At 41.4% G+C, this 24,858-nt stretch overlaps 1 long non-coding RNA gene across 1 annotated transcript in view; it reads right to left on the reverse strand.

Annotated features, from left to right (window-relative positions):
* Window positions 1-227: 227 nt before the first annotated feature.
* The window catches only part of LOC122917669, a 56,323-nt gene continuing 31,692 nt past the window's right edge, over window positions 228-24,858 (reverse strand). The window contains exons 3-6 of the long non-coding RNA XR_006386429.1: window positions 4,563-4,754; window positions 4,179-4,240; window positions 3,132-3,312; window positions 228-250 (exon numbers count right to left, since the gene is read on the reverse strand). This is a non-coding gene — a long non-coding RNA (uncharacterized LOC122917669). The remainder of the gene's footprint in view (window positions 251-3,131; window positions 3,313-4,178; window positions 4,241-4,562; window positions 4,755-24,858) is intronic.

Below are 24,858 nucleotides of genomic sequence, written 5' to 3' on the forward strand. Positions count from 1 at the left end.
GTGTAAGGTGATATCTCATTGTGGTTTTGATTTGTATTTCCCTGATGCCGAGTGATATGGAGCGCTTTTTCATGTGTCTGTTGGCCATCTGGATGTCTTCTTTGCAGAAATGTCTGTTCATGTCCTCTGCCCATTTCTTGATTGGATTATTTGTTCTTTGGGTGTTGAGTTTGCTAAGTTCTTTATAGATTTTGGACACTAGTCCTTTATCTGATACGTCGTTTGCAAATATCTTCTCCCATTCTGTCTCCTGGATTGGAAGAATAAATATTGTGAAAATGTCTATGTTACCTAGAGCAATCTACACATTTAATGCAATTCCTATCAAAGTACCATCCATCTTCTTCAAAGAAATGGAACAAATAATTTTAAAATTTATATGGAACCAGAAAAGACCTCGAATAGCCAAAGGGATATTGAAAAACAAAGCCAAAGTTGGTGGCATCACAATTCCAGACTTCAAGCTTTATTACAAAGCTGTCATCATCAAGACAGCATGGTACTGGCACAAAAACAGACACATAGACCAATGGAACAGAATAGAGAGCCCAGAAATAGACCCTCAACTCTATGGTCAACTAATCTTCGACAAAGCAGGAAAGAATGTCCAATGGAAAAAAGACAGCCTCTTCAATAAATGGTGTTGGGAAAATTGGACAGCCACGTGCAGAAAAATGAAATTGGACCATTTCCTTACACCACACACAAAAATAGACTCAAAATGAATGAAGGACCTCAATGTGAGAAAGGAATCCATCAAAATCCTTGAGGAGAACACAGGCAGTAACCTCTTCGACCTCAGCCGCAGCAACATCTTCCTAGGAACATCGCCAAAGGCAAGGGAAACAAGGGCAAAAATGAACTATTGGGATTTCATCAAGAGCAAAAGCTTTTGCATTGCAAGTGCTTTTTAATGTATATCATATATTATAAAAATTTAAGAGTTTCCCTGACAATACATCAAAATTATTTGTTGGCATAAAGCCATATTTAAATGGCAGCTTTGTTCCAATGGGCAAATACATATAATCTGCTGTTTTTCTCATTTTTAAATTGGATTCAGTGATGCTGAATTTATGGCAGGCACCCCATTGGAGGCAACACAAATTGCAGGGACAGGAAAGGTTCGTTCAAAAGCAGAACCTGGGAAGTGAATACTATCTGTCATCTTTCTTACCTAATGACATTTGAATGTAAGATTTGAATGTAAGACACCTTAATAAAGATGACTTGCTTTCCAAAATGTCCTGCTGATTTGGTAAAAGAGGATTTGGAGAAGGAAAGCAACAACAGTTGGAAGGGAAAAAGACTAATTCCTACAAATTTTGACAAATACCAGAAATTGCCCTGGGTAGTCCAGTGGATTTAAATGAGGATCCCTGGAAAAACTGAGCATTGCTTTGTAAATGGACATCTCTAAATTTTATGGATCTACTATCGAGTCAAAAAATGATCCATGGGATTTTCCAAGATTTCTTGCCCTTTGGTCCACAGTGGAATTTCTCAAAGTATATTTTCAATGGATGATGATTAAGAATTATATGAAAAAAATGAAATAGGAAGGTCATGATCAGAACCCATTATATATAGAAGCTTGATTCATGGCAAAAATGAAACTGCAGGAAGTAGGGAAAGAATGGCTATCATAATAAATGGTGCTAGAACAACTGGGCATCCATAAGGGAGAGAAAATGATATTACATCTATGACATTAGAGTAAAAAAAATTAAAATCACACTGCATATTTGACATTTTATATATAGAGCAGTGCCTCTCAAAGTGTGGTTTATGGACCACTTGCATTCAGGTCACCAGCGTGATAATGAAATATATAGATTCCCTAGATTACCTTAGACCTGCTAATTCTCTAGGAATGAGACCGAAGAATCTGTATTTTTATCAAACTCCCCTAGATGAGTTTTAGCACATTAAAGCTTGTCTTTCACCAGCAGAGTGTTTGGCAGTTATGAAAACAACCATCTGAATCCCAGCTCTGCCATTTAGGGGTAAATTAATAAATCTGTCTAAAAGCAGTTTTCTTACCAGTAAAGTGGTGATAATACCAACATCATAGATAGGTTGCAGTGATTAAGTGAGATACTGGATATATAGTGCTTAGCACAGTCTTAGTTCACAGTAAACACTCAGTAAATATTACAATTACTTCCCATATCCAGTAAACCTACCAAAAATGAAGAGTTTTCAGTCACTAACAAAAATTTGCAATTATAAAATTGCGGTTTGGTACTCGTGATACGGTATATAAAGCACATAACTTTATCACGTGTATTAACAGGTAAGTGGTGAGTATTTGATCTTGAGAACTTATTTGGAGGTCCTGCTTGAAGATCATAGCTATTCATTCATATACCCCCATCTAAGAAGTCATGGTCCCATCCAAAGATACAACTTTAGAATGTGTGTATGTGATGCAGTGATCACTGTCTACCCAGTGACCCTGACGAGCTAAGTCACCTTGGTCATCAATGCAATGACAGATTAATTTATTCAGCAAATGTTTATGTCCCAGGCCCTGCAGCAGATGCTGAGCACTAAGAAGAAAAAGATGCGGACCTTGCTCTCTAATAGCACCTAGTTTGTGTATATTCCAGCAATTTTTGCTGTTGTTGCTGTCAAGTGGCAAGAAGACTAGGAAACCCCAGTTTTATGGGCAGGGCATTTACGGCTGAATCAGTGATAAAAGAAAGATATTAAACAATAAATGCACCCAGCTCCCTCTCCTCCTCCTGTCTCCGAAAGCAAACACTTTTCCAGATTTTCTTCCAGCATCCAGTACTACATTGATGAGAAATGTGCCACAATGAATGAAGGAAGGGAACTACCGTGAGGAGTAAAACTACCTTAGCAATCTCTTGTGCCTGTACATTCCTCTGCTTGCTCTTCAGCATCGAGGGACTAACCGTCAATGCAGAGAAGAAACAGCTGCTTCAGAAAAGAAAAGGCAAAGAATGCAGGTGTCTGGGCTCTACTGTGCCGGGACAGTCCTAGCCAGGGACACCTGAGATTCAGATGAGACATTCTGCAGAGACAGGACAAATTAGTTTCCTAGGGCTGCTATAACAAAGTTCCACACATTGGGTGCCTCACACAATGAAAATTTATTCTCTTACCATTCTGGAGGCTAAGAAATTCATCAGCAAGATGTCACCAGGGCCATGTTTCCTCTCAGTGCTGCAGGGAAGAATCTGTTCTGTACCTCTCTTCGAGCTTCTTGGTGTTCCTTGGCTGGTAGCTGCATCGCTCCAATCTCTGCCCCCATCTTCCCAGCACCTTCTTCCCTCTGTGTCGTCTCTTCTTAGAAGGACACCAGTCCTTGGATAAAAGGCTCACCCAAATCCAGGATCTTCCCCTAAACTTAACTAATTATATCTCCAAGGACACTATTTCTCAATAATCACATTCTGAGGTAGAGACAGATTTAGGGGAGGCACTATTCAACCCAGCCCAGTCTCAGTAGAGTATGGTTTGAGGAGGAGAAGGCAATGAGGCAGGGATGGGAGCAAAGGCAGAAAATCCTACACACTTAACATCTGGCAGCACCCAAGTAGTCAGGGCTGCCTTCCACATATTCCTATCTCCACCAGCAGGGCCCCCATATCCACAGGAACAATAAGCACAGGCCCTAGTTCCTTTAGGGGCCCATGAAAATGTTTCAAACTCTTAAAATCTACAAAAATAAACAAATATAATCCAACCTAGATTCCACATATACTTATATTGATGCAGTCCATAAAATACAGTTTTTAATATTTTAGGCAAAAATGCCTAGGGCACACAAAATCACAATGCAGCCCTGTTCACTAACATCCATCCTCACACTTTCCACCTGAAATTTCCTTCCTCTCCACCACCATCTTGTCTTACCCTTCAGGACTCAATTTATGAGTCAGTGCCTCGGGGAATGTTCCTTGACAACCACCCCCACTCCCTTCCATTCCATTCCCCCACCTAGCTTGGTTACGTGCACCCCCTTTCCAGGATTCCCTCAGTTTATCACTTGCATAAGAAGTCCCACCTCACTCTCTGCTTCTAGAGACCATGACCTAAGACACTTTGTGTCTCTCTGACCGGCAGCATTACCTGGCAAAAATTCTCTAATGAGCAAACATGCTGAATGAACAAAGCGTTAGACATGGAAGCGAGTATCAAAGACTTACCCAGGCTTCCAATAGGGCTGAATTGCTAATAAAAGAGCTTCAGTCCTTGATAAACTAAAAACCTGAGCACAGAAAGAAAAAGATAGGGTATAAGTTCCAGAACAACAACACAAGAAGGGTTCCTGACAAAAGCTAGAGAAGGATCTAACAATTAAACCTGAGGGACAGCACCTACTATGTGCCAGCAAATCACTCCCAGACACCACAGACTAATGATAGTAAGCCATCAAAACGGAACCAGGTGCCCTTAAACTCTCTAAGATGGCATCGGCCCCAGAGCTGGGGACGAGATGAATTGGCAACCATGGACCATGAGGTTGGTGCTGAGGAATTTCTGGGAACAATGAGTTGGTGATAAACGGTTTGCCTCTGAAGACCTGATACCTCATGAGAATATCCTGGTGAGCCTCAAAGTGTGATCCTCTGGAGCCCACATTCAACAAGCTGGAAAGATGAGAGAGGGTTTCACGGCATGGAATTTCTATCGTGGATGCGGTTCATTCCTCTCAACCTTTGCAGCAGTTTTGGAGCTGAGCAGATGGCAGGGGAGGGCTTGACTAAGTGGTGAAGTTTTAGCTGCAAAAGGCAATTCCTAGAATGACAATTCAGAAACTCATTTCCCCCAACACTTATCATATTGGCAAAGGGCTTGTGAATCTTTTTAGGAAAATGAGAAGGAAGCAGTGCATCAGAATAAGGCGTCCTATGTTTGGGTAGGTTATGTGGAAGCAAACACGACCGAATCCAATTCTTCCCTTCTGTTTGCTCTTCCCAAGGAAGGGGCCAGACTTGTTTGTAAATTAAATAATACTGAAAAGACTAAAGCTTAGGGTCTGAGGTATAACAAACCTCCAGCACACAAAGCAAGTGATCAATGCATTCTGAAACCGTATATGATAGTTTCCGCTGAACTGCTCCAACCCCACCTGGCATTACAGACCCATGTAGCTTCTAGCTCTCTCTTATAAAGAAACGGCAAGTTTGTAGAAAGAGCATAATCTGGATTCAAAGCCTGTCTCTGGTCCTAAATAACTATATGATCTTGAACAAATGACTTTTCCTTTCAGAGCCTGTTTCTACAAACATAAAAAGGCGGAGGAGGTGGGGGAGGGGACAATAGCTCTCTCAAAGGATTATTGTAAGAATTCAGTGTGATGATGTATACAAAGTCTCTGGCAGACAGTATATGACCTTAAAGTGTTACCAGTTGTGTTTTTGATAGTTGGCTTTTCTGTTTATTTCTATTCTGCCTAGCTTGGCAGAAGTTTATGTCAAAGTAACTGTCATGCTTTCAAAAATTCTTTCAGTTCTAGCTCATCTATATAATTTTCCCCTTAGCTTCAAGCAACTTTAATATTAAGATAGTTAATGAAAAAAAATTTGTTTTCCTTTAAGTTCCATAGCCCTTATTCTGTGTGAATGAGGCAGTAAGATTCAGCTTTGGTTTTAGTTTTGATCTTTACAATATACACATAACTGAAACTGTAAATGATGTATTTGATATTCAGAAACAATGTATTGTCTTTTAACGAGGACTGTTTTAATTCCGTTTAATTTACTCAAATGCAAAAGAAGTGTTATCTGCGGAGATGATTTCTGTGGCAAATAACAGAAAAGCTATTTAACTGGTTTAAACAAGGGAATTTACTGACTCCTGTAACTGAAAAGTCTATAGGACTTTTCATGGTTTGGTCCAGGCTCTGCTTCAGTTTTTCTGCATCCCCCCCCCCCCAGTTCTATCTGCCTTCAGATGTTGGCTTTGTTCTTGGGCTGGCCTCATAAAATGGTGGCCAGCAGCACTGATAGTTATTCTGCATTCACATCCAAGGGCAAAGCAAAGGCCAAGGTCAGTTTTTAGAACCATCATGTCACTCTGATTGGACTACCCTGATAACAATCTCAGTGCTAGGGAAATGCTATGCACTGATTGGCTTAAACTCCTATCAATCACTATGGCAAGGAAATGAGATTATTCTGAGTGGCTTAGACGAAGCAGGACCTGCCTCTGGATCAGAAGATAAGATTCATCTATGCTAAACTTCATCGTTGTCACTCAAGGAAGATGAAATGGATATTAGAGGAGAAAAATCCCTCTGAAAATTGTTAAAAAACCAATCTCTAGCAATTTAGTACAGTGTTCCTCAGTGCCTATTTTTTTTGAACTATCACTAATTTCCCTATGCTAAACTCTTACAAATAAAATAACATAGTTTAGCATCCAATGCAATGTTAGAGTCTACTAATATAAGGCAAGTTATTAGCGAGAATTAAAAGACATCTAGGTTGACGGGGTCTCTTTTCTTGGTTTTCCTCTCCCCACTTTTCCTTATTTTTCTCTCCCCCTATTTCCTCACTTTTTCTTTTTCTCACTTTCTTCCTTCCATCTGTATTCGTCTTCTTCTTAATATGCCTTTTAATATATGCACATGAAACAAGATGTGAGATTAGACATTTCCTGATGTCTCGCGATTTTAGCTAAAGCCGTAAAGCTGTTGAAACAGATGATAGTGTCCTCTTAGGGAGGCACAAGAGTATCCATTGCTCACCTCCCTGGCAGCCTAGGAAAGGGAAAACTAGAAATTCATTAGAAAGTTCCTCAAAGGTAAATTTATATACACAGGTAGGAGGGATGCCTTCACCTGTCTGGAACAACTAAGGCCGGCTTTTCAAGTGAATCGCTGAGAAGGCAGCACTTGCCAGAGGGAAACTGGTATCTTACTCCCATGCTAGATGTCTATAAAAACCCACAGTCTGGGAGTCTAGGGGCACAGGGAAAGAAAGGAGAGAGTGGAAGAACAGATACTGCCCATCTTTGCCACCGTCAAACCCCAAGCTTCTAGTCAGAATTGGGTTGAGGAGAGGGTAGAGACCTTGAGGGAAGTGTTTTAATTGTGTGCATAGAATGGAAGGTCTGGGGTTTTGTGTGTTTGTTTTACGTTGAACTAGGTTTTCTAATACCCCAAAATATAACTTCAATAATAACCAAATGGGACTGCCTGAGCTGTTTTCAAGAGGTGAGGAAGAAAAAACCCTAAAGAACATTGTTAGTTGTTGGTACATCTTTAAAATGTTTTATGTTACATTTTGATATAAAGGGGGAAAAAGCTGTTTCCTAATTGTACTCCACTGAATGCAAGTTATTTAATAAACTCATGAAAGCATCACAGATGTATCTTCAGTGCGCTTTCCGTGACCATATCTACATCATGCATCAGTCGGGTCCTGCAGGAAACAGGAAATGTTCAGAGAGCAACTGAGGGGTTAACAAAGACATAGGTGGGACTAGAAACTGAAGATGGCGGAAGGGAGCTTCCAACAAAAGAGAGCACCCTGAGGGAGAAAGGAAGGGGGTGATTGCCCGAGCCCTGAGACAGGGCGAACTGGTGCCTTGGATATCAGCCAGCAAGGAAGCCCAGCCCGTGGTAAGCACAGAGCTGAATGGAGACAGGTGAAAAGCTCACTGGGATTGGCAGATGGCAAATACTTGGCATAGATAATATACTTCAGTTGTGAAACCCTGGCAAATATAACTGTAACTGATGTATGGAATATTCAAATTACTTAAAACTGGTGATAAAGCAGAATTTTCCCACTTTCTCCAGGCAAAAAATGGAATTTTAGTCCTCAAGGAGAAAAAATGAACCTCAGACCAATGAAATCAGCCTTAAGAGTAGAGAAAATATTTAAACACAAATGTTATTCATCTAAAATGAATATAGATAATGATATGATAAAATTAATCCCCAAAAGAAATCTGCAAATAAAAACACTGAAAATGGAAGCTGAAGAAAGAGTGATACTCTGCGGGATTACAAATGGTGGCCACTAGACTCTGAGCCACTTCACCCACACTGACATGTCTGCACAGATCATTAAAGCACCTTCTCTGGTAACACCTTTGCTAAGACAGGCCCTCAGTAGTCTATTTTCTGACATCTGCCATCTAAAATCATGATAATCAACTGTACTCCTAGGGAGAAAGTTTTGTCTTTCTTAGTCTTTTTCCCCCGTTGCGTCCTTTTGCCATGACTCTCTGCCTTCTTATCTTGGTGAAGTTAACATGGGCCAATGAAAGTTTCCACATCCTTGTTCTTTCTCACTGATAAACTAGGAAAGCAAGATGTATTCAGCTAACTGTTTCCTGGCCCTACCCCTCCAGCTGGTTCCCACATTCCGACCATGCAGATATCTTTCTCTTTCTGAATACAAACACGAAGAGTTCTGGGTTCTTCCATTGCTCTGGAAACTTTCTTCCCTGTCCCCAACACACACACACACACACACACACACACACACACACACACCCTCCTGCTTCCTTCCCATCCAAAGAAATTCTTCAAGGTCCAGTTTAAAGGCCATCTCTTTAATCAACCCCCTAAAAATCTCTCCCTATACTACACCCCCACCCCTAGTCTGGCCAACAGAGTTCAACATCCTTTCTCCTCTGTTCTCCTGGTACTCAGTCTCCAAACTTTAGAATGGTCCTTATCACGTATGCTACAGGTAGCTCTGATGGTAACCATCTTCTCATGAGAATGTTATCTCTATAGTTCCGGTGGCAGAGGGAGAAGGTTCATAATTTATGCTGAAAGAAAGAGAAAAATATCTAAAAAGTTTTTCAAGGTGTCATTAAGGTTTTATAAGCAATAGAAGTAACCCTCTGTTCCACAGGTGTATTAGGGACCAGGACTATAAGGAGGTAGATGACAAGCTTCCCACTTGAACCAGAAATCAGATCAAGGCCACCTCAACATCCCTTTAAAACAAATACAAGAACAACATGTAATAAATTAAAACATGCATTTGCCTCTTAATTTTTAATCAAGTTCTTTATGTCAAGTTGCCTTAAAATGAGAGGTGGCTGTTTATTAATATCTTCCTGTTTATTAAGGAGCAATGAGGTGGCTGTGTTTATGAAATGGGCTGTTGCAACAAGACATCTACACAATTATAAATAAAGCAAAGATTAGCAACGCAAGATCTGAGATTTTATTTGTTTTCACGAGGATTCTCCCAGTCGCTTCATGCTTAATGGCAAAGTCATGACTGTACCCTAAGGTCTATTTACACAAGACTAAGTGGCCATCACCAGCCCCATTAATGCCTCAGCACACTCAGTAGAGCGGACTATAGACCAGGAAGAAGTACGATGTCACTTGGCTTTTTATAGATACAATTCCTTAGTCTTTGAGTTTCCTTTGCAGTCCATAAAGACAGACCCCCAAGCGCAGGTAGAGACGTTTCAGACTGTGAACTTTCAAGAGTTCCCTCTGGGCCCACCCCTCCCCTTGTCATATTTACTATGCACAGTACACGGGTCACTCAGGCACAGTAAGTTCCGATTACCTGCAATCCATTGTTCTCCAAAACTGCTTGGTAAACTTATAAACAACTTTAAAATTTCATTGGTTTTCCTGCCTGAGGTAGGAACATTCTTCCTGCATCTACAGTTATCAGCACATAGATCACAACTACCTAGCAGCGAGGATAAATTTCCCTGATTTCTAAAGCAACATACTGACGTGGAAAGAACGCTTTATTTAGAGAACTAAAGTCCACATTCTGGCTATATTACCGGAGCAGGGACTAGGGTGAGGTGAGCACTCACTCTCTGGGTCTTCCTGGTCCTGGCAGCCATTACAACCTCTGTGACTTTTGTTTTTTTGAGTCAATTCATAAACCATAACATTAATCATTTTGAAGCGTATCTTTTAGGGACATTTAGTATGTCACAATGTGGTACAACATCTATCTAGTCCCCAACATTTTCATCATCCCGAAAGGAAATCTTATTCCCATTAAAGCAGTCACACCCCATAACCTCCTTCCCCAGTCCCTGGCAACCACCATCAGTTTTTCTATCTCTATGGATTTAACTCTCCCGGATACAACCTGTGGGCTTTTGAACAGTAGTCCTAATACCTAATTTACCTTGTGCCACGATGCGATTTGAAGAGTTTTATGTGCGTTAATCCAATCAATCCTCACAAAAACCCAATGAGATGGACACAAATAGCCCCAGGTGAATGGCTTATTATTTAATTCTCTAATTATGATTTCTTCATCTGTGAGCTAAAGAAAAAAGCAATACTCCAACAATAATTTGCTAAGCATGTTTATTTATGGGAGAAGCATTGTTCTGGTTCAGGAATAGCAAACGAGATTCATCTCTAACCAAGTGGGAGTGACTTCCTGTTGAACAAGGGGAGAGAGGTCTTTGAGATGGTTCATGGGGCAGAGTATAATCATTGACTCGTGGTGTCTGTCATGGACGGAGGCATGGATGAAGTATCATAAGGAACAGAGAATTTGCCTTTCCTCCTAGAGGATGAGTGGGGCGGGGGAAGGAAAATGCAGACTCCGTCTTAGCCAGGATGGAAAGGAAGCATCACTCAGAGGAGCATGATGAGAATAAGGTAATTTACAGAGTATTAAGAGCAGAGGTGTCAGAAGTCAAAAAACCAAAATGGAATATGTTCAAATCTCAATACTCTACAACTCTTGAAAAGGGTAACATCTTAAAAATTTTTTAACCTTCCATTACCTCTTTTGTAAAATGGGTAAATAAATCCAACACATAGGGTTCTGGTGGGAACAGCATAGGATAATGCAAGTGAACTGCGGAGCACAACAACTACACATAGTAAGAGCTTAATAAGTGGTAAGGAAATAAAATATATATAGTACATTGTATATTGAAATATTATCAATATACTTTGTATATGTGAGATATGTGTGTGTGTGTATATAAAGTGGGGGAGAGGTATAGGTATATGTGTACATTGTAACAAAAACACAAACACATATACCTACACCTTCTCTCCTCTTTATGGGACATACAGTGGACAGAAAGGAGGAATCAAGGCTACTTACAAGAAGGAGAAGAGGTCAGAAAAGCCTCATGAAAGAGGAGGGCCTTCAGATGATACTTGAGAGAACAGACCCACATGCCTCTGCCTCACCCTGTTGTTTTGAGGATTTGGTGACATCATTTATTTAGAGCATTCAGCACGATGCTCCCAGGCCACAAACATAAGCTGAATATAAATGTCTGGGTTCGTTGCTTTATTATTCCACTGTGACCCTCTGAATCAGTCAGGGCTCTTGATGGCGAACAATAGAAACTGCCTCCGGCTAACCTAAGCAGAAGAGAAATTTCTTAGGCGGGTCTCAGGGAGCTCAATGAATCAAGTGGAAGCAGGCTCAGAGCAGAGGTGGGAACGCAGGGAGGCTGGGCAGTTGTAGCCAGGAGCAGGCAGCCTGGCTGGGCTGTCACCATGCACCCCACCTCTGGGGGGGACACTCAGCACTGCTTCCATCAGCGGTGTCCCTGGGGTTCCCTACCACTCCCTTGATGTAACCCCTGGTGAGAAAGCCTACTGACTGACTGGGTCTGTTGTCTACACCTCAGTTACCCATTTCATCCAAAGAAGCCATCTGGCCTCCTCAACTTGCACAATGAGAAGCAGCGCCCTTTTTCCTACTGAAAATAATCACATGACAGGGATTGACTTCAGTGATAGAAAAGGAATCTGGATGGAAGGTGTCAGAAGAGTTTCAGCTGTACCTTAAAGAACACTGTCTTGACATAGCAGAGAACATCACCATAAATCCCAGAACTTTCTCTTCAAAATATAAAATATTTAGAAATCAAGATATTCAGGTCATGTTTAGGTTTTTCATGTCAAAGATCTGCTGTATAGTAGGCAATCAATAAAAAGTAGTGAAGTAATTGTAAAAAGAGTCAGAAACTGATTAATATTAATCATAAACTATGATTTCTTCAAATCTTTAAAAATGGCTCTAAAATGTTAATTTCTCAGTTTGAACTCCCCATATAGGCTAATTTGAGATGTGGGAAGATTAGTTCTGCTCTCTTTACCCCCATTAACAAATCTGAGAGATGTTTTTATCTAATGTGAGCGTGAGCATCTGGAAAGTAGTCAGAGGGGAATACGGGCTTACTGAGTTGATAACAAAAGCTGGTTGTTAAGAGTGAGTTGATAATGGATTAGCAAGAGATCTTTCTGATGCTCCTAAAAGATCTGCTCTGAGATTTCCAGGAACTACACAGAACTTTAGACAGAGGGCAGGAGCTAGAGAAGAGAAAAATTACTTCAGTAGAAAAACTGGCCTCTTACCACCGGTACTGAAACGTGTCCAGCTCTGTCTCATGTCAGATAAACCCTCCCTCTACATCTTCCTCTGTGGGGCCTGCCCTACTTCTCTTCCCTCAACTGTCCTAAACTTCATAGTTCCTCATATTTGTTTTTCGACTTCCCACCTCCCACTCACTTTCCAGCCCACCTCAGTCTGGCTTCTGGTCACACTACTCCACTGAACCATCACCTGCCAAGGTCACCAATAATTGCCTTATAGCTAAACCTAACAGATGCTTTTCCATCTTTGTTTTCTTTGGCCTCACATTGTCTGTGGATAATGCTCACGTCCTCTTAGAAGTACGCTTTATGAAACTTTCCTAATTCAAGAGTCTCATGGTTTGTGCCTCTGTGTATATTCAGTTGTAATGCATTATCTTGGATTTTGCAAAGGCACCCAAAACTCCCAGATTGAACTCATCATCTTTTTCTGCAGATATATTTTTCCTGTGTCCTCCTCCAAAATGAATGCCTCTCGGTTGCCCAGGTCCTAAAGCTAAAGACTGTACCATCTTTTTTTTTTTTTTTTAAATTTATTTATTTGACAGAGAGAGATCACAAGTAGGCAGAGAGACAGGCAGAGAGAGGGGAGGAAGCAGGCTCCCTGCTGAGCAGAGAGCCCGATGTGGGGCTCGATCCCAGGACCCTGGGATCATGACCTGAGCCGAAGGCAGAGGCTTTAACCCACTGAGCCACCCAGGCGCCCCAAGACTGTACCATCTTTGAGTCTCCCCTGTGGGTACTCAGTCTCTCAGCCCCATGCCCCATGCCTGTGGGTACTCAGTCTCTCTGCCCCATGCCCCATGCCTGTGGGTACTCAGTCTCTCAGCACTGCACCCCCCCGTGGGTACTCAATCTCTCAGCACCGTGCCTCTCCCCTGTGAGGTATTCGGTCTCTCAGCACCATGCCCCTCCTCCGTGAGTACTCAGTCTGTCAGCACCGTGCCACCCCCCACCAGTCAGTGCTGATGTTACAGTTCCTAAATAGTTTTTGAATACTTCTACTTTTCTGTCTCCTTTCTGAAACAATCCTCATCCAAGAAACCAACTAAATAACCAGATGAGCTTAATGAGCTCGCACCTCTGAGTCTCAGTTTCCTGGTTTGTAAAATCAGACAGCATGAACACCAAATTTCTTCCTTTTCTATAGTCTGTGATTGTAGGAGTTTAATAACAAGAAGGGGCTTGAGGTAAAATCAATTCCTGTGCTTTGGGAGATGATCTCACTTTCTGCACTTAAATTAGATACTGGAGTGACCAAGACTGTGCTTCCCATCCTCCCACAGCAGTACTCATACAGGCAGTCGCAGGGTCTTCAAGACGACTTAAATAATAAGCCCCTTCTTCAGTAAAGATCTGCCTTATGCCACATTTTGAGCTGTAGAAAAAAGTTTCAAATGAGATTCTAATGTTGGTAACAAGTTATCTACTTTGTTTCATTTTTTTGGTCTGAAAGCTCCTTGAAAAGAATAAGACAGAGCTCCTACTTCCTGAAAATGTCCGATATGGGGGCGGGTGGGGAGTCTACCTTTGTTGACTACATCTTGAGGTTAAATTTGAAAATCTGGTTAACAAGGTTGTTGGAGATTGGTGGTGTGGAGATTGCCATAAGGAAGAAATTTGGTTGATCTGCAACAGTAGTAGGGTCAAAATGAAAGCATAGAAGAGTAAAGGATTTATTTAGGCCCAGTGCTTTCTGTGAGAGAAAAAATGAAAAACCATAAGAAGATGGAAAAAGTTAAGCAACACAATATGGTGGATTCTACTAATGAGTTTAATGGGCAGCCATTTTAATGGGAGCAAAACTAGACTGCAAACACTGTTCTAAAATTATAGGTTCCAGCTTCACTAGCCATAGTCTGGTGTCCCAATTTTTAAAAGGCTCATTAAAACGTATCATCAAAAAGTGATACGTTTTTGCTGGAAGAATCTCAGTCCCATAAAAAGCACAGTTGGGGATTCTTACCATAACCCACCAAATGAGTAACCAGCCTTCTCTTTGAGGGAAGAGACGAGATATGAGCTGAACATCAAGTGCAAATGACACGGAATCAGAACAGAGTTGGAAAAGGAGGACCATCACCAAATTGCAATGTGTGGTCCCTCTGGAAAACATAGAGCACCTAGAGTGAGGCCTGGGGAACCAAGAAGAAAAATATATATACATATATATTAATGGAGAAAAGATCAAGCTTGTAACTTTATTCCCGGGCTTCACAAGTCCCATTGTCCTTTCCTACCCACGAGAATCAGTAATATTCGGGGTGACTCCACTAATCATGTGGCCTTGAGTATTTCAGCAGACATCATTTAAGTCATTTAAAAGGATAACTGCAAATTAAATTAGTTCATCCTAATTATGCAAAAATGATCAATTCAAATAAGCAAGGTAATTCACTTCCAAATTAAAAAAAAATTTCAATCACTTGGCATCTCAAATCAAAGCAAATGGGTAATGTTACCAATTATATCAATTTGACTCTTAAATTTAAATACATAAACATATGATGAACTGAATTAAAATTCTTATTTGGTATGCACTTAACTTATTAACATTTGTACTGGGGTAGAGAACCACATTCAAGATATGAAACAGGGTCATGTCCTTGAAAAACAAAGAAGGTGGTCACAAAAGTATTTTTGTGAGAATCTAGTAACAGAATGAGTCCCCCAGATCTACTAAATAAGTTATCCCACAGGAAAAGTAAAGTAGATCACATTAGTAAAGGTAATACTATGGAAGCTTATGAAATATTTATCAAGGGTAATATTTGATAACTAATAAAAATAGTTTTAGGAAGCAGTGTGATAATGTTAAGTTTCAACATGGTTGCACTTATGAGCATGAGACTTTCATAGAAATGGAAAGAAATGAACATTTATTGAATATGCTGTGCTAGGCACTATTAAATACTTTCAAATACAGTGTATCATTGGAAACTAGAATTAGAGACATTAAATAACTTACCCTAGATCACATAGTGATAAATGACAGAGAGCTAGGACTTAAACTCCATCTTTTGATTACACACGAGAATTATTTTTGTCACATCTGTATCACTTTATCCTGAGCCAGTACTCAAAATATGACGGTGTTTAAAATATTTGCGGGGGGTGCTGGGGTGCCCGGATGTCTTAGTCAGTTCAACATCTGACTTTGATCTCACCTCAGGTCTTGATCTTATGATTCTAATTTTAAGCCCCACGTTGGGCTCCACAAGAGGTGTGGAGCTTACTTAAAAATAAATTAAAATGATAAAACACAAAATATTTGCTTAAGTATTTCCTAAGATTTCTGATCAAGATCAATTCAGATTCCAATTTCAAAGCTACTGAGTAATAAAGTGATTTTTAGGAGAAAGACAAAAACAAAAAATGTGCATACATTCTGGGTGACATTAGGAATCTCTCAAACACTTGATAAAGCATTCTTTATGACTCATATAAGAATGAAGGAATTATCTATTGCTATATAAAAAATCACACCAGGGACGCCTGGGTGGCTCAGTCAGTTAAGCGTCTGCCTTCAGCTTAGGTCATGATCCCAGGGTCCTGAGATCGGGCTCCTTGCTCAGTGGGGAGCCTGCTTCTCCCTCTGCCCGCTGTTCCCTCTGCTTGTGCTCTCTCTCTCTCTCTTTGACAAATAAATAAATAAATAAATAAAATCTTTTAAAAAAGAGAACAAAGAAATCACACTAAAGTGTAGTAGCTTAATACAGTAATACATTCCCGTGTGTTACTATTCTGTGGATTGACTGGGACTGACTGGGCAGTTCTGGCTTAGGGTCTCCCAGTAACTGCAGTCAGAGGTCAGCTGGGGCTGCAACCATCCATAGCTCGACCGAGCCGGATGTCAAGATGGTTCACTCACATGACTGGCAAGGGATGCGGCTATCCTCTTATTTGGGGCCGGCAACTGGAGGGTCTCAGATGACTTGAGCTTTCCTCAAAGTAATGGCTGGATTCCAAAAGAGCGCATACCACAGTTAATGTTCCCAAAGACCCAGGCTTCTTATAGCCTTGACTCAGAAGTCCCCAAAAGTCATTCCCAGATCATGCTATTCGTTGAGCTGATCACTAAGTCCTAGGGGTAGATTTAACTCCACCTCTTTGATATGAAGAATAACATGACCTAAAGGAACAGAAGAAGACTAATCACACCTTCGTCTTCTGCCTCCTGGCGTCTCTACTTTACTAGCTGACTTCAAAGGGGAAATGTATAATAAAATTACAATACCATAAGTCATTTTGTTGTATCTTCTCTATCTGTTTGGCTTTCTTCCTCTGGAAACAGCATTCTTTTTCTTTTTCTTTGAAGATTTTATTTATTGATTTGACAGAGAAAGAGCAGGAGAGCACAAGAAAGGGGAGCAGCAGAGGGAGAGGGAGACGCAGGCTCCTGGCTGAGCAGGGAGCCTGATGCAGGGCTCTCTGTCAAGACTCTGGGATCATGACCTGAGCCCAAGGCAGACGTTTGACAAACTCTGTCACTCGGCGTCCCTGGAAACAGCATTCTTGAATGAATAAGTAAACGAAAATTTTTCTCTCTCCTTTTTTTCATTCTACTCTTTTTTCCCCTTATCTTTCTTCTTATCTTTTCTTTCCTTCTTTCTAACTAAAGAGAAAAGATACAAAACAAATTTTTTAAGTAGCAACATATTCTAATTAGTTAGTGAATCTTATGATTAATGTTTACCCATATCTTCCATCTGATATCTGTCTGACTCACTTATCATCCTGTATAGGAAGGTAAAAGAAAAAAAATTTAAATGCAAGCAAAAGAAAGAAAAGAGGGGAAAAAAATAGAAAGAAAAAGGAGATTATCAAGGGAAGAAGGAAAATTTAAATGGTAAGGAAAACAAATCAGGAAGACTGAACGGTATTAAGCCCAAATGGCTGAAAAGACCAAGAGAAAGAAGCCAAATTCTCCTGTTATAATGCTGCACCCACCCCTTCCTTTCTGATCCATCACCACCATGACCAGCCCTGGCCAACCTTATTTTTAATGCCTGAATTATCACTGTATTATCATACTGCCTCGAGTCTTCAACGCCCTACAAACCATCAAAAACACTGTTTTCCTCATGGGGCTCCCAATTAACAAACAAACAAACAAAACACTAAATGACTTCTATGGATAAAGTTCAAGTTAAGTATTTTAAGGATTTTCATAATATGACCGAACCTCCCCCCCCAACCTTGTTTCTCATGAAACTATTCATTCAGCCATTGCACTCTAGTCACTGTATCTAAATACAAAGAAAAATGAGAGCAGATATCACTATTGATTACATCATAAAAACATGAAATCTGGATCAAGGAAAATGATCACAAAAATATCGTGTTTCACAAAGCGGTGGCAATGCTGTAAGCTTATATTTATCACACCGGAGGTCCAGATCGCTTCTCAGGCATACAGCCTCCTCATTTTTGCCTTCTGTCCTTTGCTGCAACTGATCTCGTCCCCAGGAGCTTTCCCTGCTGCTCTCTGCCTTCCCAAATCCTATCCCACCCAGACTCATAAAGACCTCTTCTTCATGGAAAACAAAATTAGTTGATTAATCTGGAAGAAGCATGATTAGCAAGATTATTCTGGATCCAAAGCACTCTGTTAACACTACAGCATCCGATCTGATTCTGCGTGGAGACCCAGTTACACAAGTTCCATTTCAGTTTTTGCTCTGTGGATTTGTTCAGTACACAGTAGTTTAAAAGACCACATTATCCCAATCTGGTAGACAATGCAACTGGCATTCAATCGTTTGTACAACTTTGATTTGCAAGAATTACAAACAGCAATTACAGAAACAGCACCACTGCAAATATTATAACTCTTTGGGAACCTGATAAAAATGGGATTTTTTTTCTTTAAATAGGATATTTGAAGATAATGATGGGTATAGTGCAAGATCAAACAGATTTTGTGGTGAGAGTTTATTGTCAGGTATAATTAAAGATGTAGATAGCATTTTGAAAGTACAGACTTTAGGAGACTTTTGAAAGCCAAGTAAAAATTAGGAATAATAACAGTGATGATCACGGGATAGCAATGACCATTCTATGAGGAGTTGGGTATCCTCCCCCTGAGTCCAGGAAAGGATGTGTATGAGATCCAAGGCAGCTTTGGGAAGAACACCTTTGAAATATGAAAGAGCAGAATGACTAGCAGTCAGCAAACATAAAAGTGCACTAAAGAGTGAATATCCTGATCACCAAAAGAAATCGTATACTTCAAAATATTTTTTGTAAGTAATTTTTTTTTTTTTTTTTAAGAGAGAGAGAGAGAACGCTTGTGAGCTGGGAAGGAGGGGCAGAGGGAGGGGGAGAGAGAAAGAATGTGGAGCCCAACGTGGGGCTCAGTCCCATCATGCTGAGATCATGACCTCAGTTGAAACTGATTTAGACACTTAACCGACTGAGCCACCAAGGCACCCCTACATCTCAAAATATCTTATTTTAAAAAACACTAGTTTTCGGGGCGCCTGGGTGGCTCAGTGGGTTAGGCCGCTGCCTTCGGCTCAGGTCATGATCTCAGGGTCCTGGGATCGAGTCCCGCATCGGGCTCTCTGCTCGGCAGGGAGCCTGCTTCCTCCTCTCTCTCTCTGCCTGCCTCTCTGCCTACTTGTGATCTCTGTCTGTCAAATAAATAAATAAAATCTTTAAAAAAAAAAAAAAACACTAGTTTTCTTTTCCATGTCTGATGTTGAATACACGAGGAGTTGTTGTTTTTCTTTTTTAATCTATTTTGATTTCAAAATTGGGTAAACCCAAACTTTTTAGGGGAGCTTCTAAAGGTGGTAAAATTATAAAGAAAAGTCAGTAAACGATGATTATATCAGACAGGAGAGTGGAGGCTTCTAGGGTGATATCAAAGTTGTATCGCCTATAGTTCTACAGGCGCTCACATCGTCCTATTCACCTATGTTTTATGCATTTTGCTGTTTATGAAGATGTTATGGAGAAAACCATGGACAGTGAAGTGTACAGCTTCTACAACTCATTAGCTCCTAAGTGTCTGTTACTGCTGTAACCAGGGCTTTGCTCACATTCCCTTTTGCCCAAATGAGGCTGGTTGTGCATTGAGACAGGACTTCTTACATTCCAGAAGAAATAGGTAACCAGATCCGGCCCTTGTTGAAATTTCAAAGCAACCTTTCTGTGCATGAATTCTTAAGCCAAGGATGAAGTTTCATACTTTGTATTATTTAAAGTAACTGGTACAATGCTATACAACTAGTACATATTCACTCATTCATTTGACAGATATTTATTGACTTACCCATCATCTGACTCCCTGGAAACCCAGAGTGGTTTGCCAAAAATACGGTTAAATGGCATTTGCTACGTGCTACAAAGACACCACAGCTTCAGCAATTCCTCCCAGCTATCAAATGTGTTTTGCATAATGGAGGACCACCCTCATTCCCAATGAAGTCTTACAAACGGATACTAGAAGAAGACTGGCCATAAGAGGCAGAGATTTAATACAAATTGAAATAGAAAGAGTCAGAAACAGGAGGGGATTAGAAAAAGGAGAGGAAGGGTTGCCTGGGCTGGCTTAGTTGGTAGAGCATACAACTCTTTGATCTCAAGGTGGTGAGTTCAAGCCCCACATTGGGCACAGAGTTTACTTTCAAAAAAATAAAACAAATAAAAAGGAGAGAAGTAAGGAGGCCGAGACTGCACAACAGCAAGCCCTCAGTGTCCGCTGGGCCAGGTACTCTTCCTGTTTCCTTGCATGGTTTTTGTTTGATCCTTCCTCTTGTGCATGCCGCCATGCGGAGAAGTCCTGACCAGCACGGGATGCCACAGAGACAGGCCAAAGCCAGGAAATAATCCTGGGATCAAAATTTGGCTGCATAGGGGCAAAACTTCTGAGCACTCAGAAACAGAAAGAGCCAGAAGATCAACATAATCCATTTCGAAGGAGTGCCAAAGATGAAAAGTGGGAAAGCCAAAATTACTCATCAAGTCCAAAACGGGTAAGCAAAAAAGAAAAGGGAAAAAAAGGATCCAAGACAGTAACTGGGTATCATTGCTTGGGGTTTGATACTGGATTTTATTACGTATAGGTTAGCTTAATTTAAGAGCACAGGATCCAGGGGCACCTGAGTGGCTCAATGGGTTAAGCGTCTGATTTTAGGTAAGGTCATGATCCCAGGATCCTGGGATTGAGCCCCACCAGGGCCCTGGCTCAGTCTTCTTGTCTCTCTCTCCCTCTGCCCCTCACCCTGCTTGTGCACTGTCTCTCTCAAATAAATAAAAAGAGCCCAGGATCTAAGCAGGTATCTTCCTTCCTTATGCCTCTCTCTCCCACCTACTGACAGACCATTACCAACAAGACATTAAAAAAACACTAACCAAACAGGGGCACCTGAATGGCTCAGTCAGTTAAGCATCCGACTCTTGATTCTGGCTGCAGTTAGGAACTCAGAGTTTTGGGATGGAACCTCTTGTTGAGCCCTGCGTTGAGCCCCCTGTAGAGCCCTCTGTCGAGCTGCATGCTCAGTGGGATACCGGTTTGAGATTCCCTTTTTTTCCCTCTCCTTTTACTCCCGAAAAAGAAATTGTTTAAAAAAAAAAACAAACAAACAGCTTACCCAACAAAATCTGAAAGCCATGAACCAACTTTGCCTAGACTAATTTGACCGTGAGAATGACCACATCTCCTGAGGACCATTGTCCCTACATTCCTCCACTGACTATTTTGGGAAACAGAGCACTTGAAGAAATGGTATACTTAAATAAGATGAGTTCAGTTTTGAGCCACCTGAGACACTGGTAGATGGAAATGCTTTACTCACCAGCAGAAAATTTACTGAGCACTTACTATTCCCGTGGTGCATGCTAACCCAAAATACTTGACATAATACCATAATGTCATGTGCCAGAGTACTTTAACATTTAAAAATTTCTCCATTTGGTCAAAATCAATTCGATTTTTTTGAGGCCCTTAACCTCCCTCACCCCACTTTAAACCGCAATTTCCTGAAGACTAGGATTATCCTGCCATATTCTTTTTAACCTCTCTAATTTCTAGAAAGCATGCACTGGGAGCTCTTACCACCTCCAAGGTCATCTCCAGTCTGCCTGACCCATGGCGGGAAAGGGACATGCTCATTCAATACAGAACAAAGTATTTAGTATCAGCCTTAAAAGAAGTGTTTTTTAATTGTCTTCTCTTCCTGCTTTTTGTTTTTTTTTTTTTTTAAGATTTTATTTATTTATTTGACAGAGAGAGATCACAAGTAGGCAGAGAGGCAGGCAGAGAGAGAGAGAGGAGGAAGCAGGCTCCCCGCTGAGCAGAGAGCCCGATGTGGGACTCGATCCCAGGACCCTGAGATCATGACCTGAGCCGAAGGCAGCGGCTTAACCCACTGAGCCACCCAGGCGCCCCTCTTCCTGCTTTTTGGAGAAAAAGAAACAGTAATGTCAACTTTTCTATTCTGAGGCCTACACCCCGCAGGTCCTGCACAGCAGCTGAGCCAGGACCCCACAAAGGATCGGGAGGGTCTGGGTGTGCAGGTGTACACAGGCTTGTGTGCATCACACTGTGTGACTGTCCCACGTGAGGTACGAGACAGCAAAGAATTTTCAGGCACATGCCTATTTATATCAAAGAGATGATAGGACCCCCCCACACACAAAAAGATAATTCATTTTGGGGGGCATTAATGTTAAATTTGGGGGAGAGATTTGGCAGGGAAGGATGAAGAGCCGCTAGGAAATGGGTTCCCATCTCTAATCGTGGAGGGAGGATAGGGTAGCGAGCCAACAGAAGTCTTTCCCAGAATTGGGATATTTCATTCTGGAAGGGAAAAATGCCACTCTCCCTTCTCTCTTCCCTCCCGCCTCACTTCCTTGGTGCCCTTCCAAGGTAGGGCCCCTTGGTGCTGGCTTCTCAGTCCCCCCCCCTCCTACCTCCACCCCGGGGAAGGCTTACCAAGGCCAAGAGGGCCAGATGGGGCTGCTGGCAGAGACGCTGCTGATCCGGCTCTTTCTCTTCCCACTTTCTGTCTGCCAGTGCTTTTGGGGGAGGCAGCGCCTAGTCCTGACGGGGTTAGAATGACCGCCCGGTAGCAGACGGCGCGAGCTCCTGCAAGCACGCGGTCGCATTCACCAGCCATCCCTGGGCCCGCTCTGGGCTGTAATGTGCCATTATCTTGCTACTCCCATTTTACACTTCACACACCAGCTTTCTCTCAAGACAGTTATTTGATCACTAACACTTTGAATATCATGATCATCGGCTCATTTATTTTTTCTATTTTAAAGGATAGTGTTGGTGTGCACAGGGAGCAGCCGTATCAATTTCCACATTTGCCAAGGCATCCGAGTGTGAGCTGCCTATCACGGTGCTGACTTTAATAAAAGGTTATTACTGTGATCATTATTTAGCATTTATATAGCTCCTCACAATTGTTTACCCATTATTCCTCAGAGCACCCCTGTCAAGGTGATCAGTATTAGCAAGCCCTGTTGTAGAGGCAATGAATCAGGGGTCCTAGAGAGCTTTTAGTAATATCCACAAAAGGACACAGAATGAATAAGCAGAAACCTAGGACCGGCCCGGTCTCCCTCCCTCTGGCACACTTGGTGAGTTCACTCACCCCATCATTCTGGTTGGCAGACCGACCCGGGGTGGGCTCCTTGTGGCAGGCTGCAGCTCAAATATATACCTCTCAGCAGGCAGGCCTACCCTGCCTACCCTATCTAAAATAGCACCCCCTCCCCAAGACACTGCATACCGCATTCCTGTGTTTATGGGCTTTGCAGAGCTTAGAACTACCTAAAGTTACCTTGTTTGTGTATTTATGTTCCTGTTTATTGTCTGTCTTCACCACTCAAGAAGGAAATCTCTATGACAACAGCAGCCCTGCCTAGGTTGTTCATGGCTGTACCCATTCTCTTTGTTGAAAGCACCTGGCATACAGTAGGTGCTTAATAATGCTTGTTGAGTGAATGACAATAACAAGAGCCCCGTAAATACTGCTACTCACACATCATTTCCTACACCTTTTCATCTCTTTTCTGGACTTTCTGGATATAATCACACATACACTCAATTATATTTAATTACCCTGGAGCTAATGATCTAGTTTGCAGATGGCCTGAGTCTTTGGCTTCCTCTCCTCTAGAGATTCCTCCAGATCTTTCTGTCATTTCTTACCTCTAGTTGAGATGGGTCAAGGAGAGAATAGGGCAATGAAAACAACCCTGTTAGACAATTTCACTAGTTCTAATAGCTTTGGAAACACAGAAAGTTGAAATTATCGATTCCAAGATTTCTTGTTTTACCTCATTTGTGGATTTCAAAAAAAATCCATCTGTTTTATATATGCAATACAGTGAAATGTGCTTTGAAGAAGTTAAAAGCACTGTATAAATGTAGCATATAATTATGTATGCATGTAGTCCCATTAACCTTGGTAATTGAGAGTTGGTTATACATTTAAGGTTTAATTAGTTTTGATAGAACAGTAGCTCACACTTTTCTAATGGGTAGGGCTGGACAAGAGCTTAGAAAATGTACCTTTGGTTGACTTTTTTTTCTTTTTTTTTCAACCATCAAGTCAAGATAAAGCTTGAAAAATCCCCCCAAAGCCTGAAAAATAAGCAGTAATGCTGATTTCTCATCAACAAGCAAGAATAGGGAAATGGTACTAAAGTTTGAGTTTTCGTGCTTCAAATTTCAAACCATAAGATTTCAATTTCCCTAAAAATAATCTTAGGCTGATCTTGGAAGACACCCCCCCCCCCCGGATAATAATGAAGTTTTCTATTTAAAAGTTTTCTTTAATGTTCTTAATAGTTCTATGTGCAGCCAGAAAATGGGTTGCCTTGTTTTATATGTAAGGAATCAATGTAATATTTTTTTAAAGATTTTATTTATTTATTTGACAGACAGAGATCGCAAGGAGGCAGAGAGGCAGGCAGAGAGAGAGGAAGGGAAGCAGGCTCCCTGCTGAGCAGAGAGCCCGAGCGGGGCTCGATCCCAGGACCCTGGGATCATGACCTGAGCCGAAGGCAGAGGCTTTAACCCACTGTGCCACCTAGGCGCCCTGTAATATCTTATTCTGATAACATGTACTGTTGCATTTGGTCCTCACTGTAACTCTGCCCATAAATATTATGGAAATGGAAACAAAACCATTAAATGCCCTACCCACGTCACCAAGAAGTCACCAAGAAGCTTGGTCTGGTCTAAGTCTCCTGGCTCTGGTTTAATTTTCTCCACAATGTGAGAAAACCACATTGGAAAGGAAAAACTCATTCCTAGTCCTGCTGTCACTGTACAAACTTCAATGTTCAGGCAAATACTTTGCTTTACTGTTAAATTGGCCACACTTACTCACTGTGTAGTATATCCCCAGCCTTGTGCTTGGCCGTGGGAGGACACAGAGTCCAAGTAAAAGAGAGGTTAGATTTCCCCGGCTCTCACACTCTATTTGGGATGGGAGACACACGCATACAAACACTATTACAGAGGAGGTGGGGACATGCACCAAGGGAGGCACAGC

The sequence above is a fragment of the Neovison vison genome, chromosome 9 (genome assembly GCF_020171115.1).
Source record: "Neovison vison isolate M4711 chromosome 9, ASM_NN_V1, whole genome shotgun sequence".
NCBI lineage: Eukaryota > Metazoa > Chordata > Mammalia > Carnivora > Mustelidae > Neogale > Neogale vison.